The sequence below is a fragment of the Vulpes vulpes genome, chromosome 14, assembly GCF_048418805.1.
Source record: "Vulpes vulpes isolate BD-2025 chromosome 14, VulVul3, whole genome shotgun sequence".
NCBI lineage: Eukaryota > Metazoa > Chordata > Mammalia > Carnivora > Canidae > Vulpes > Vulpes vulpes.
Genome location: NC_132793.1, coordinates 78,267,180 through 78,283,137, shown reverse-complemented (window position 1 = coordinate 78,283,137; position 15,958 = coordinate 78,267,180). Strand labels below are relative to the sequence as shown.

Genomic DNA, 15,958 nt, shown 5'->3' with positions numbered 1-15,958 from the left:
TGGCGGCGCGCAGCGGCCCCGGAAACGCCGCTTCCGGCCGCGGCTCGGTGGAGCCCCTGCGGGCCTGCGGGCGCTGCCTCCCGGATGAAGAGGTGTGCGGTCTACCGGCGGGACCCAGGCAGGGCTGCAGACACGCCTCATATGCAGACTCATGAAATGGATTGAATACAGGTGGTCCTACGGTGTGGGGTGCTTTAACCAAGATTAAGAATGAAATTGACGCTACCTTGACCTTCCGAAGATCACGCAGAGGAGGCATCTGTGGCTCCTGCGCCATGGACACCAACGGAGGCAACACGCTGCTTGCACCCGCAGGACCCACACCAACCTCAGCAAAGTCTCCAAAATCTACCCTCTGCCGCATGTGCATGTGATAAAGGATCTCGTTCCTGACTTGAGCAACTTCTATGCTCAGCACAAATCCATTGAATATTTATTTATTTATTTATTTATTTATTTATTTATTTATTTATTTATTTATTTATTTAAATTTTTAAAAAAATTTTTTAATTTTTATTTATTTATGATAGTCACACACACACACAGAGGCAGAGACATAGGCAGAGGGAGAAGCGGGTGCCATGCACTGGGAGCCCGATGTTATAAAAATATTTTTATTTATTTATGATAGTCACAGAGAGAGAGAGAGAGAGAGAGGCAGAGACATAGGCAGAGGGAGAAGCAGGCTCCATGCACTGGGAACCCGACGTGGGATTCGGTCCCGGGTCTCCAGGATCGCGCCCTGGGCCAAAGGCAGGCACCAAACCGCTGCGCCACCCAGGGATCCCCATTGGGCCTTATTTGAAGAAGGATGAATCCCAGGAGAGCAAGCGGCAGCAACTCAGACCGCAGAAACTGGACGGGCTGTGCGAGTGCAGCCTCTGTGCTTGCTGCAGCCCCAGCGCCCAGCTACTGGCGGATGGAGACCCACACCTGGGACCTGCGGCTCTCAGCTCTCGCGCAGGCCGGTCGCTGGGTGACCGACCCCAGAGACGACTTCACCGAGCAGCGCCTGGCCAAGCTGCAGGGCCCGTTCTCTCTGTACCGCTGCCACACCATCATGAACTGCACAAGGACTGCCCCAAGGGGCTGAATCCAGGCAAAGCTATTGCTGAAATCAAGAAAATTCTTCCACCTATAAGGGGAAGAAAGCGTCAGTGTGATGCTGAGCGTGAAGTAGCCGGCTCGGCTGGACACACTTTACATCCAACTCGAGTCCCTTCACAGGCCTTGATTTTCCATGAGCACAGCATGTATAATAAACATTTTAAGAAATAAATAAATGTTATTCTACTTTATTAACAGCAACAACAACAAAATCATTAGGACCAAAAGCTCAATTTATAATATAAAACCATTTCAGCCAGGAGGAACATAATCCACTTTACTGCGTTGTTTTTTGTAGTTATCGTCGTTTGTCCTTGCAGACATGATGAGCTAGTCATCAAAGCCCAGATGTCCCAAATACTCTGTTAAAGCCCAAGACGTTGGTCATTTCATAATGGGTCTTTCAAAATCTGGTTCAGATTGCTTCACTGGCATTGCTTCAAAATAGAATCAGCTCCAAGGGAGAGCCCACCCTTGCCCTGTGGACCTTTATGCCTTCTAGCAGGCTAGAGAAATGGACCCCTTCCCTTCTCCTCCTGCCCTGGCTCCGTATGCACACGCCATGCCCCACTGTGTATTCCAGCTAATTGTCATGAGGGTGGAGTCCCACCAGAGCGTGACTTCCGAGGGAGCAGGCTGCTCTTCCACTCCGCTCCTACCACCCGTTCTCCCACTGCTTAGCTTCTGCAGGCCATAGGCACTCAGAAATGTGGACTGGATTGAATGGTACCATGGCCCAGGAGTTAATTTTTTAAATGATCCTTTGAATGACAAGTTCTTTCACTATTTTTTATTTTCCTAGACCTTTCTTAAAGAATCACATGTGATTTCCTTAGGACTATAGCAGAGGTAATTATTAATGATGAATACTTAAAATTACTACATGCAAATTATATGAAAGAGATGGAGAGAGGGTAAAGTAAGGCACATTTCCAATAAGGAAATGTATTTTGTCCTCCTTCCTCTACCCTGAATATTTCCAGCGAGTATTTCCATATGAAGAGTGGCCTGCTGGGCTGTTACAGATTCCATTCTGCTGATGGAGACAAGACAGAGGGGGCGTCTTTCTGCAGACCGAACTGGCCAGGACAGGAACAGGTGACTACTCAGTGGCAGCATCAAACTAATTTGCCTCCCCAAAATTAGACCAAGAAACATCAGAATTAATTTGCTTTTCTGGGATCATACTGAGAGGCAGTGGTGTTCATCCTACTCCCGTATTGGAGGAATTGCATTGATCACAAGAGAAGGCCTCTGTCTTTCTTGAGGGAACTTTCTCTTGTGGCAACACCAGGAAAATGTTTTCACCCCTGTTGCATCTCACTCCTGGTGAGGATACCCTAATACGTGTCCTGAGAATGCTTGTCACGTAAGATATTTTGGGCTGTAGGGTCAGATAAGTATGGGTGATGTTGTTTTTTCCCCTTAATGGAGGAAAGATGCACACAAAACATGGGTAGTATGTCAAAGGCCCTGAGAAGGCCTGTAAAAGGAGTAACAACAATCAAAAGATTCAGTTTTGCTTAATTTAGTGTTCCATTCAGGCATTTGTTTTACAGATAATTTTAGAAAGTATAAGACATTCTTTAGAAAGTACTGGGAATTTAGCCAAGAACCAAATACGAGTTCCTTTTCTCATGGAGTTTACAGTTTCTGGGGATAATCAAATGATAAACAAGTAAAAAATATATATAACATGTTATCGGATAATGGAAGATGATAATAAAAACAGCATAGAATCAGAACGTGATGATGTGGGGGCACTGTTTTAGATAGTGCGATCTAGGGCTCTGCGTAGAGGTGGCATTTGTGAAGGAACCAAAAGGAAGTAAGGGAGGGCTGTCAGTTACGAGGAAGGGAGGAGAGCATTCTAAGCAGAGAAATAGCAAGTGCAAAAGCCCTGAGGCAAAAGAGTACTGGCATGTTTTAGTAGACTGGGGTGGAATGAGGGAGTGTGGTGGAAGATGAGAGAAGAGAGGACATGGGCCAGGCGCTATAGGGACAGAGGGGCTGGGGAGAAGCACCTGAGTGATATTATCTGCCCTATCTTTGGAAAGGATTACTCTGCCTGCTGTTTGGAGAAGAGCCTGTAAGATAGAGGTAGAACTGGGAAGACCACTGCAATGTCCAGGTGATACAAGATGGTGACTTGGACCACGTGGTGAGCAATGGAGATCGTGAGAAAGTGACAGCTGTATTCCCATCTTAATCATCCATGAACTTTCTTTTTGATGAACACTTATTGATATCTCTTGGAGTGCCTTTTAGAATACACTGCTGTATGTAATCAGGTGTGATCATGTATTTCTGTCAAGTCGTGAAAGTGCATTTATACCCTCCTCCTTGGTGCTAATCTGTAGCGGATGACAATGTCAAAGAGGTGACACACCCAAAAGCTAATGAAGAAATTGAACAATTTAACTTCAGCACGTATGGTCAAGTTTGAGTTTGACTATTGGCTCTGGTGGTGTGACAGTTATAGAAGCCATTGGAAATCCATTCGTGTTATTGCTTTTGTTTATTTTGTTCTGATGCTGGCACAGTTGTGCCAAAGGCTCTCGTGCACTACGTGTTTATTTATTTTTATTTCAGTGTGTACTGAGTTCCTGCTCTGGCCTTAATAAGCTAATTCCTTAGTCTGTGAATGCTTTACTTGTCTACCTTTTGCCAGGTCAAGTCAGTTTAGATCCCAGTCTATCTCAGATTATCATAATAACATGTGCCAGTACATAGCTTTTATTACATTATAAGATAATTATCTGATTAGTGCTTGGATGCTCCACTGAATGGAAAATTTCTTGATGGCGAGGACCTGTGCCTTGAATTTCTGTATGCACAGAGTCTAGGGAGAGTCCTACTATTAAGTAGGTAAAAATAGCTGTTAGTTGAATGAGTGTCCAAGATTACCTTGGGGACTAAGGATATGAGATGAACTCAAACCCAGTCTCTTCCTTTAAAGAACTACTAGTCTGGATGGATGAAATCTGACATCCTCATGACTTGCTTTAGGCCCAGATCTGTTCTCATATATTGGTGGAATATTCAATAGTACACTTGGGAGGTTTTAAACCAAGAAGTCCCTCTTGTCCCCCAGTATTTAACTTATCAACCCAATTACTGAACCTGGAATTCCACAATTTACATGTTTCCTGGAACTAAAGAGTTAAGAGAGATCTCAGGGAAGGGAGGAATACTTTAGGAACTCCTTGGCCATCCGTCTATGTATATGCCTGTGTGAATCATTGAGCAGCTCCTTTCCATAATGGCAGTAAAGGAGGAAAGTTTTGTTGGAAAAAAAAAGGGGGAGGGTACCCATTCTTCCATGGCTGCCTTGATTACACAGAATTATCCTGTAGTAAGAGAGCCCTAGACTCGTAACTGTAGAGAACACACCGATGGTCACCAGAGGGGAGGCAGGCGGGGGGATGGGTGAGATAGGTGATGGAGATTCAGGAATGCACTTATGATGAGCACTGGGTGACGTATGGAAGTGTTGTGTTGGGTCCCTATATCATCCACTTGAAACCAAATACAACACTGTATGTTAACTAACTGGCATTTAGATAAAAACAAAGCAAAACTTAAAAAGAAAAAAAATAATTAGTTGGGGGAAAAAAAAACCCCTTTTGTAGCAGCAGGTGGAACACTGAATCAATGAACACTCCGTTCTTTTGCTTTGCGAGTCACACTTTGAGCCACAAAAACACTGGTCTCCAAGCTGCCCCTACATTTACCCACAGCACCAGTGGAAGCATTGAGGAAGTCTCTGGGGCCTGCCTCGTAGAGGCCACAAGCAAAGGGAACAATGAGAAGAGCATCCCTGGGGGTGATGCTCTGGGGGTTTTATCACGTGCTCAGAGGTGCTGAAGTAAACAAAGGCAGCTGCTTTTGTAGCCATTGCCCTAGGCAGTTCGTGCAGGGAAATATTTACATAGTAGAACATGGACAAAGCAAAAAGAGAAAGTAAGCCATTTGCAGACATTAAGGGGAGAAGAGTGCAAGCCTGGGGGAGCCTGCTTCTTTCCCCGGTTGACATCAAGGGAGTTACCTGAGGTCCAGGAGAAAGTGGGTTTCTGTTATCTGCGTAACGTGCAACATGAATGAGGCAGGTTTGATAAACCTGGCTCTGCCTTTAAATTGCATTAAAACTGCCTAACTCTGGGAAACGAACTAGGGGTGGAGGAAGGGGAAGAGGGCGGGGGGTGGGGGTGACTGGGTGACGGGCACTGAGGGGGGCACTTGATGGGATGAGCACCGGGTGTTATTCTGTATGTTGGCAAATTGAACACCAATAAAAATAAATTTATTATTTAAAAAAAAAACTGTGAGTATGCTAATCACATTGCCTGACTAGCTCAGAAAAGACAAGCAGCTGACTAGACATCTGCTGGGAGCCTTCCTTGCAGCCAGACCTCAGGGTGCGTATCGCAGCAACAGCCTCCCCGAAGAGCGCCGTGCTTCCTGCCTCCCATTCTGGCTCTGGAGAGGGAAGCGCACCACCAACCTATGTCTAATGATCATTTTTCCTTTCAAAGATGGAAATTGCCAGCACTATCGCTGCTGGACTGTGAATCATACTTATAAATGACATCCCTTTACACATCTTTAAGTTCACTGGCACTTACTGAGGAGGCACCAAGTGTTGTCTTTGATGTTCTTTTATGTAATCCTCTGGACAGGGCTTTTATTTCCCATTTTACAAATAATGTAATTGAGAACTGAAGACTGTAAATGATTTGCCTAGTGTCGCAAAGCTAACATGTGGCAAAAAGCAGGATTGGAAGCCTGGTGCATGTCTGACTTATAAACGGGACTGCTGTTTATGTCTAATCATTTAGGTCATTTTAATATGTTGAGGACACCTGTTTGCTCAAGGGATGTTGTGAAGTTTCTGTACCAATGAAGGAATAATGAGGTGTTTATTTCCCTGAGATAGTGTGTGCATTACGTGACTCTTTTAGTGTTCTCTATTTGCGTGTAAGTAATTGCCCGACACCAAGTATTTGGCTCCTTAGCCAATTTTTAAATATGCAGGATGTGACTATCTAAGTTATAAATTGCCTACGTCCTCCTCTTCTTTCTCTTCTGATCCCAGTGATGGGCAAGCAGAGGAAAGGGAAACGTCTTATTTTGTAGTAGCTCTAATGTGAGATTGAGTGAATACGGAGAAGACGGGTAACTGATCACAGGTTCTTGGTAAGTGCCTATTTGGTACATTGGAGGGTTAGATTTTTCTCTTGATTGCTCTGTGTGTTCTGAGGAACTTTTCTTCCAACTGTCCTCCTCCTTCTTCAAAACCTGTCTTTAAAAACATTTAATAAATGCTGCTTTTATTTTGAAGCTGTCCTATTCATTATCAGATGATTATAGTCAGAACAAAGATGGGAACATGTGTGAAAAGCAGGGCTTAATAAGATACAGTCAAAGCAAAGAAAGCATTTCCAATGTTTACATAAATAGGGTTTTATGAAGCCCTATTCTTCATTCTTTTAGATCTCCTACCTTAAACCCATCCCACTTAGAGTAAAACCAAAGCCCTTATGTGGCTCCAGAGTCCTTGATGATCTGTCCCCAGTCAGTTCCCTTATCACCCCCCCCCCCCGCCCCCACTACTCAGTTCCCTGGCCTCCTTGCCTCTCTCCACCTGAGGCCCTTTTCTTGCTGCTCCATGTGTCTGGAAAGCTCTGAGCCCCTGGAGAGCAGTATGGCTTATGCCCTGGCCTTAATCAGGCTTCTCTCCAATTTTCCTCTGTTCAGAGGCTCTCACCCAGGCCACTCCTCTTAGAATAATAGCCCCTCCTGCACACTCTAACCCTACCCTGTGCAATAGGCTAGCTACCAGCTAGGTGTGGTTATTTAGATTAAAATTTTGCCTTCATTTTATTAGATAGCACAGATCTAGAACATGTCCATCATCACAGAGAGTTCTGTGGGACAGTGCTGCTCCAACCTCCCACCCTGCTTTATTTGTAGCACTTACCATTACATGAAATTATATATTTATTTGTTTTGTTCCCTGCCCCATCACTAGGAAGAAAGATCCCTACCGCCAGGGACTTTGTGTATTTTGTTCTGTCTCTTATTTTCAGCTCCTACATGAGTGTCTGGCATATAGTAGGTGCTTAATAAATACTTCTTGAATGAATGATTGGATATTTTGGGGGAATCTTAATCCCAGAGGAGATGAGAAGAATTGTTGAGGGAAGTTGCTCTTCCTTCCACTCGTCCCAGCCTTTGAAAGGTTTTTTGTCAACCCATGTGCTTCTGGGAAGGAATTCAGTTCCTGGCTTTGTTTCTCTTCAAGTTTCCTCCTTTACATGATTCATAAGCACTAGTGAAAGGAGCAGAACTGACCGCATTCACCCTGAGTGGTTATCACCACATCCCCAGATGGTCCCTTTCCAATCTGGCAGGCTCTGTTTGATGCCAAGGAGACTCATCTACCAGAATGTCTTTGGTCATTTGGGGGAAGAGAATATCTCACTCTTATTTAAGAGTAGGAATTGGGGCAGCCCGGGTGGCTCAGTGATTTAGCACCTGCCTTTGGCCCAGGGTGTAATCCTGGAGTCCTGGGATCGAGTCTCATGTCGGGCTCCCTGCATGGAGCCTGCTTCTCCCTCTCCACAGAGCCTGTGTCTCTGCCTCTCTCTCTCTCTCTCTCTCTCTCTCGAATAAATAAATAAAATCTTAAAAAGAGTACGAATTGTGTACCACAGATTTGTAGATGATTATGTCCAATAACACAGATTGTTTTGTTGCTCCTTAGGCATCTGGTTTCCCCAAATGGTGACAGCAATGTGGTAACTACTTAGGGACAGGAATCCAGGATACTGTACTCTTTCTTGGCTCCACTGAAAACACTGAGTCGACTTGCCAGTTCTTCTGCAATGCTCCTCCTTTTAACACTGGACCAGAGATGGGCCCAGGTACATAAAAAGTTCTAGAGAGGACAACTGAACTAGAACTGTCAGGATGGTTCGGAGGTTTCCCTTTCTGAAGTCTCTATAAGCAAGTTCGCCCCAGCACTTAGAGCTCATCTGCTCTGCTCCATGACTGAAATTCAGTGAGTTCCCTTCCCACAAAGGCCAATGTTTTACTGTGAGAGAGAGCACACTTCCTGGCCCACTGAATGGATCTGATGGACACTAAACTTTGTGGCCAGAATATATGAGAAATATCTGAGAAACAAATATATGAGAAATAACATATATATGAAAAAACAGAATATGTGAGAAATATCTGAGAAACAAATAGACAAATACACAAATGAATAAAAAAATTTAAAATATAGATATTGGACAGCTCCGGTGGTGCAGCGGTTTAGTGCCGCCTGCAGCCCAGGGTGTGATCCTGGAGACCCAGGATCGAGTCCCACGTCGGGCTTCCTGCAGGGAGCCTGCTTCTCCCTCTGCCTGTGTCTCTGCCTCTCTCTCTTCGCTCTCTCTGAATGAATAAATAAATAAATCTTTAAAAAAATAAAATAAATAAAAAATATATATTTGTGTGTATGCATCCTGTTCATTAAATAACTGACACAGTATGAAAAAGATATCTAAACTTCACTGAATTACATAAAAGAAGACTTGAATAAATATAAAGATATATTTTTGGACAGGATGACTATTTTAAGACTTTTAGTTCTCCTGAAATTGATTTGCAAACTTATTACAATTCTAGTTAAAATTCTAATAAAAATTTTCTTGGAAAATGACTAAGCAATTCTTTAAGTTCATTTACAAGACAAATTAGATGAGGTGCAAATAAATATTTGCAAAGGATGAGTTCTGAGGCGTACATATACTGATAGACATTAAATTTATAACAAAGTGATAAAAATTAAAGCCAAATGGTATGAGAGCAAGAGGAGGTAAACATTATCAATGTAGCAGAATTCAAAACTGAAGAGAGACTAATATACTTAGGAATTTTTGTCTCATAAAAGAAGCATTTTAATAAATGTTTCTGGGACATTTGTTTATTCATTTGTAAAAATCTCTTCCTTGTACAATATAACAAAATAAATTCCAGAACTAAACATTAAACAATGAAATTAAAATGAATTAGAACAAATGTAGACGAATATTTTGGAACTTCAGGAGGGCCTTAATAAACTACTGAAGGCAAAAAACATGAAAGAAGAAGAACATTTTAAACAGTCTATAAAAATAGTTAATAAAAAAAGAAAAAAATAGTTAATAGCTTTATATGGCAAAAACATCATAGATGAGGCCATCTGAGAAAAGTATTTACATCAATGACAAAAGAGTTTATATATAAATAGTTGTTAAAATTCAATAAGAAACAGATCCTGTATTCTTTTCTTGGGGGTACTTAACAAATTATCACATTGGGTGGCTTAAAACACAGAAACTTATTTTCTCACAGTTCAAGATGTTGCAGGGCTGCACTCTCTCCAAAGGGGAGAATCCCTTCTTATCACTTTCAGTTTCTGGTGATTCTGGGCATTCTTTAGTTGTGACTGCATAATCTATGCCTCAGTTTTCTCGTGGCTTTACCTCTATGTCTGTGTCTTCTCTCTTCTATTCTTCAAAGGACACTTACAGTTGGATTTAGGGCCCACCCAGATAATCCAGGATGATCTCATTTCAAGATCCTAAATTTAATTGCAATTACTCTTTTACAAAAAGGTCACATTCATGGGGCTTGGGGGTTGGGACATGGTTGTATCTTTTGGGGGTCACATTAAACCCACTGTATAAACCCCAATACAAAAATTGGCAAAAGAGGGATGTCTGGGTGGGTAGTGGTTGAGCATCTGCCTTTGGCTCAGGTTGTGATCCCAGGGTCCTGGGGTCGAGTCCCGCACTGGGCTTCCTGCAGGGAGCTGCTTCTCCCTCTGCCTATGTCTTTGCCTCTCTTTCAGTGTCTCTCATGAATACATAAATAAATCTTCTAAAAAATGGGCAAAAGATCAAAGATTTCACAAAGAAAAAATGCTCAATTTCACTGGTAACCACATGTAACTTAAAATGATAAAACACCATTTTTCTGTAATTTGGCAGAAATCTCAACTAATTTTCAATATAGGTGGGAACACAAGGAAATAGGGGCTCTCCCTCATGCTTCTGGAAGTTACAAATTGCCACAGCCTTTCTGAAGGACAGTGTGATATTATATGTAAAAATCATTAGAACTAGGTTCTTGCTTGACCTCTTGAATTTTCAGTAAGATCTACCACGAGGGTGTGCCTCACCACATTATTAATAATACTGAAATAGTAGAAATAACCTAAATGTCCAATGACAGAAGACAGGTTAAATGAATTATGGTATATTATAAATGAAAGTGCTGGAAGAATATTTAAAAGTATGGGAAAATTTAAATATAAAATGTATGATTATAGCAGGTTATGAAAGTGCCATCCTATGGGTCAAGAGGGTAGATTGAGCATATGCTAAGCCCTGTTTCATATACATGGATGATACATCAAAATATATCAAAATATTATTTTGGTAATAAATAGCTGACCTCAAAAGAAAGAAAAAGAAATTGTTGGGTCCCAGAAATGGAAAGTGCGGACGTAGTAGTGTGTGGGAGATGACACTGTGCCTTTGAGTTGTGACCAGGACATGGCCAGCAGGTAAGCTGCATGTCAGGAGCACACTGCCCATCCCCACCGGAAAGAAAAACTAGTTCAGACTTTTGTGAACCCTTTGGAGCTTAAACAGGGGCAAACCCTGCTGTAAAAAAAAACTGTAAAGGAAAACCTCTACAACTCCAAATTCAAGCAAGAGAGGATTTCTTTAAAGCCATAATTCTGAATTTTGCCTGGCCTCAATGACCATTTTTCACTCTTAAAATTATCAAAAACAAAATAACTTTCATTTTAATTGGTTATATCTATTGATACGTATTACCATTTTAGAAACTAAATCTGAGGAACTTAATTTTAAGACACAGGGAATTTCAAATACACATTTCATTAACTCTTAGATCAATGATGTCACCACACATGTAGCCTCTGGAAAATGCCACTGTACGCTCATGAAAAAAATGAGAGTGAAAACCTCACATAACATTTTTTCTATTATGAAAATTATTTTGACTTCACAGATTCTTGGACTGGTTGTTGGGGTTTGCTGGTGAACCCTAGAACACTCTTCAAGAACCACTGCTATAGAAGATATGCTCGTAGCCAAGAATTACTAAACCTATAGTGAAGGCCTTTACTATTTGAGATAGTCTACTAACCCAGTGAAAGGGAAAATTCACACTCAAAGACTTAGAGATAATAGAATAGTCTGAGAAAGGCTTTAAATCCAAACGTACAGCATGATCTAAAGGAGTAATATGCAGAAGCATCTGCATAGCCTAGAGATTGGAATTAGAATTGCTGATTGGTAAAATAGGGATCTCTGTGTGGTAGAGATAATTATGGTTTTTATTTTATCCATTGTAACTTTCTGAATTTTCTAATTATTTCTTAAGGATGTTTAGTTTTATAATCAGAGAGAATATTGCTATACATACAGAATATTGCTCTCTTTGACTCACTTGAGAATAGTGTTCTATCAAGAGGCCTAAGACTTTCAGAAAAGTTCTATGTGTAATCAGTTTTGTTATTTTAAGAAGGCCTTTAGACTTGACTTCACTGATTCGAAGTTTGTAGAGATTTCAACAATTGCTGAGCCCTGGTTACCCTGGTTTAGGAGAGTTGTTCTTCATAGAGCAAATTAATTGTGCCAAAATTGCATTAAAAGAATGTTAATATACTTAAATTCAAAATTTCCAGGCTCTCTAAATGACTTACTACTTAAAAATATGCAGATATGCTAAAAACTCTTTATTTTTGTAGCAAATATCTCATAAGAGATTACATTTTATAAACTTAATTTCAATTTTTGATAGACCTGAAGTATTATATTTCATTTTTAAAAAGATTTTATTTATTTATTCATGAGAGACACACACACACAGAGAGGCAAGACACAGGCAGAGCGAGAAGCAGGCTCCATGCAGGAAGCCCAATGTGGGACCCGATCCTGGGACTCCCGGATCATGCCCTGGGCCGAAGGCAGATGCCAAACTGCTGAGCCACCCAGGCATCCCTATATTTCATTTTTAAAATATTATTTTAATGTAGAATATCTGCCTTTCATTCTGCTTCTCTCAATTCTTATTAGTGAGTCTTATGGTATTTTTTAGTAGACATGTCAAAATTTGAAAGGATCTTGACATTTATTTTAATATAGGACTGCTCGTTAGTGTCCTGTTGAGAGTGGAGACATTTTTTGTTAGGAAAGTTTGGGAAATGGTTGGATAACACATTTAAACAAAGGTTTTTACAAAAAGCTTGAACTGTGACACTTCTAGAGAAGGACCTATATAGCATAAACTTCACAAATTTATTTGACTATAGAACTTTTTCCACTCAGAGCACCTGGAGGACCACATATTACAGACTGCACTCTGGGGAAATGCCGATCAAGCAAGTCCTTCATGAAGAAAGGGGCAATCAGATGGTTGGCCCCCTTACAGTGCTTATGTCTTCCCCTCCCTTCCAAAAGCTACTTTTCAGAATGCTGTCTCACTGCAAACATGCATTTCTGCATTTTCACTCCAATCACCTTCAAATGGTGTCTATTGTACAAGACTAGGCTATATGAAGTAGCAGGTGTAGACATTCTTATGTAGTAGTTAGAGCTCCTATGAGGCCATGCCCATTGTTTCATCTTTCTCCACCAAAGTCCAGAGCTCAGATATGCTAATCTCTTTTGTTGACAGTTAATATAAGGTTCAGAAGTTTCAAACCAGTGCTGAATAAGCATTTCAATCAATGTTTTCTGCCAGAATAAGCATCTTCATAATCTAGCTGGTGTTCTGCACCTTATCTGTTGAACTATGTTCTTTTAATAACCACCAGAGCATTTCATTCAATGTGAATTATACCTCAATGAAATTAATTTTAAGCCTTTAAAAAAAATGGTCTTAGATAGTGAAACAGCCTTAATAAAGAGGTATCTAGTTGTTTACAGTCAGCTCTACTTGCAATGTGGGTGGTGAATACTGAGTATTGCTTTTCTTTTTTATATGAATCATAGACTAAAGTGTATGTTAGTTTGGACTAATGCATTATAGAGTCCCTCAAATATTTCTGGACTTTGCAAATTTTAATGTTCATGTCATTGTCTTTTTTATTTTAATGAAGCTCTATTTTGTGGCATTACTATAATGTCATCACAAATAATTAGTTTTATGTTCTAGTGGATAAGAGATAGAAAGTGACAAGGCTCTCATTGGGGTGGCTGGCATGCTCTATTACAGTCCTGACCAAATTGTATAGCATCGACTTAGGGTGATGTGCTATTCCCTGCTTCCCAATGTCCGCTGTTCCCCAGGAGAGCCAGATATGGGAAAAACACTTGCAGCGGCTTGCTTTCCCACCTAGGCACATACCCTCACTCCTCCCTAGGAAGGAAGGAGCAATTTCTCTGGCAAATTGGGGAAAGATCTTGGCCTGCCAGCCTCAGCCCCATGGAGATGCTTGCCCAGATCTGCTACTCCGGCAGCATGGAAAGCTCCCTGTACAGCCTTCCCTCCAGGAAGAAGTCCTATGTGCCACCCAGTTCCAGGACTGGGAAGAGGTGTGGCATCAGGGATGAAGTGCGGGCAGAACTCTGCATCAGCTCTAACTGATCACCATTTATCTCCTCTGCTGAATGTCTCCTTTAGATCCAAACTTAAGAGGGAAAGGTGGTTGTTAGATAATGAGCCTCTCTCCCCAAACCCAACATGCTAGAGGTCTGCAAGTACTTTTGAGGGTGTCTATCATCTAGATGTGGGAGGAGGGGCTGTCTTCTGCCCCAGCCTTGCAATTTCCAATCTCTGTTGCCCTCATGGGCTCCCATTTCTACTAGGAGCTGGTAGTTGTAGCATAAGTGATTGGGCTTTGGAGTAGGCTTAGGAAGGTGTGGATTCTTACTGGGCGCGTTTTGCTTTTCCCACCCAGAAAATGGAAATTTAAAAAGCATATTACTGCTGTCAAGATTCTTGTTGTGTGATAATACCTCTGAAGTGCCTAGCACAGGGCCAATGGGGAAGCTATTATTATTGCTGTCATTACTCTGTGTGTGCACAGTGGCTTCAGAGCTGCATAAACAGTTGTTCAATTGATGAACTCACCAGCATCCAGAAGATTCCAGAACATATTGGTGAGGAGGACCTATCCCATATCTTTTGATAATGGTGGTGATGAGAGGTAAAGCAGAAGGGAAGACTGGAGGTTTGGAGACAGCATGGGGACATGAGAGAAACATTTGTGTGTGTGTTGGGGAGGGTTATGTGTGATGGGAACATGTATAGGATGGCTTTGATGTAGTGTGTGGTGTTAGTGAATATATACTGTGTGGCATGAATCATCAAAGAGAAAAAAAAGAGCTGAACTCTCTCTTGCCAGAATAACTCTCATTTATGTGTATAAATCATTATTTGTGAAAAATGATTATCACACACATGCAAATAGAGCTGATTTGTGCATATCATTAAGTATATCAGATAAACTGTGCTGTAAATATTATTTGGTTGTAACAGCCCCTTCTATAAATATAGGTTTTAATCAGCTGTGGGTCCTACTGTCTAGCATGATTAGCAGGGCATCTAAACAAGTAATTATTAAACCCTTATTGAAGGGGATACGGTTAATGCTCTGCCTAGATACTCTTGCATCCCCTTCATTGTCTCTGCTCTCCTCTCCTGGCTCCAGGGTGCATCTGCCTCCACTAACCAGCACCTGTTCCCCTCCAGAGGACCGTCCTTGGGCCTCTAGAGCTGCCTTGCTTTTTGGTGTAGGGAGCTGGAAGTGTCTGGAGCCCAACCTCACCTTGGTGGCCCTTAGGTAACGATGGGGGTAGGAGTGTGAAAGCCTTGCACCTTTGCCTTGAGTAGGAATAACTCTGAGGGGAGGCTGAAGCTCGCCCCCCCCCCACCCCGGGACCCTGCCTAAGACTACAGTCCTGCCTCAATTGTCCTTTACCGCAGCCCTTAACAGATGATTTGCCCCTGATTCCTTATCACAGATTCTGCTTCTGGGGAATCTGAATCAAAGTCACTTATTATATGTCAAATGTTCTCCTGGATACAGTGTAAATACTGCTTATTGATCCCCACAACACTTTAAGGTGATTATATCATTATCCTTATTTCATTGAGAAATATACTGTCTTAAGGAGAGCGGGCAGTGGCAATTCACTGGAGGTGGTTGGAGGTTCATTGCTTTGCCTTCTTTCCTGTCCTTCTTGCCCACTGACATCTTATTTAGTATGACTACAGGATTATCTTTTGAGGTACAGCTACCATGTTGGGATGGTTTATCTGAGCAAACAAGACCATATTTTGGAATTATCTATATAAAGCCCATCACCAATGAAGATATCACAATAATTCACCTTGTTTCGGGACTTATAAATGACAATGTAACCAAGAGGCTATAAAACATTCTTTTGCATAGGAAAAACAAGCTATCCTAATGACCAGGAGAATGCTTCTGCATTTACTAAGACCTTAGCAAGAGCACTGGGTAAAGCCCATAAGGGTAAGGGGCAAGCCTTTGGGGTCAGACACATCTGGCTGGAGTCTCAGCATCTCTGCTGACAAGCATTGTGACCCTGGGCCAGTTATTTAATCTCATTAAACCTTAATCTTCCCACATGTAAAATGGAGACTATAATACCTATTTTGGATAATTGAAATAAGGATTAAATAAAAGAATTAAAAATGTGTATTAAGTTCTTGGCACAATGTCTGGCATAGAGTACACATGAAATCAAACCTTTGGCTTTTTAGATTTTATTTATTTATTTATTTGAGAGAGAGAGAGAGCAAGGGCAGGGAG

General features: G+C 41.6%; 1 protein-coding gene and 1 pseudogene across 1 annotated transcript in view; both read left to right on the top strand.

Moving 5' to 3' along the window:
* SV2C (synaptic vesicle glycoprotein 2C) overlaps nt 1-15,958 on the top strand; it is a 202,996-nt gene that overhangs the window by 32,727 nt on the left and 154,311 nt on the right. The window lies entirely within an intron of this gene.
* LOC112919598 (succinate dehydrogenase [ubiquinone] iron-sulfur subunit, mitochondrial pseudogene) lies at nt 85-1,298 on the top strand (annotated as a pseudogene).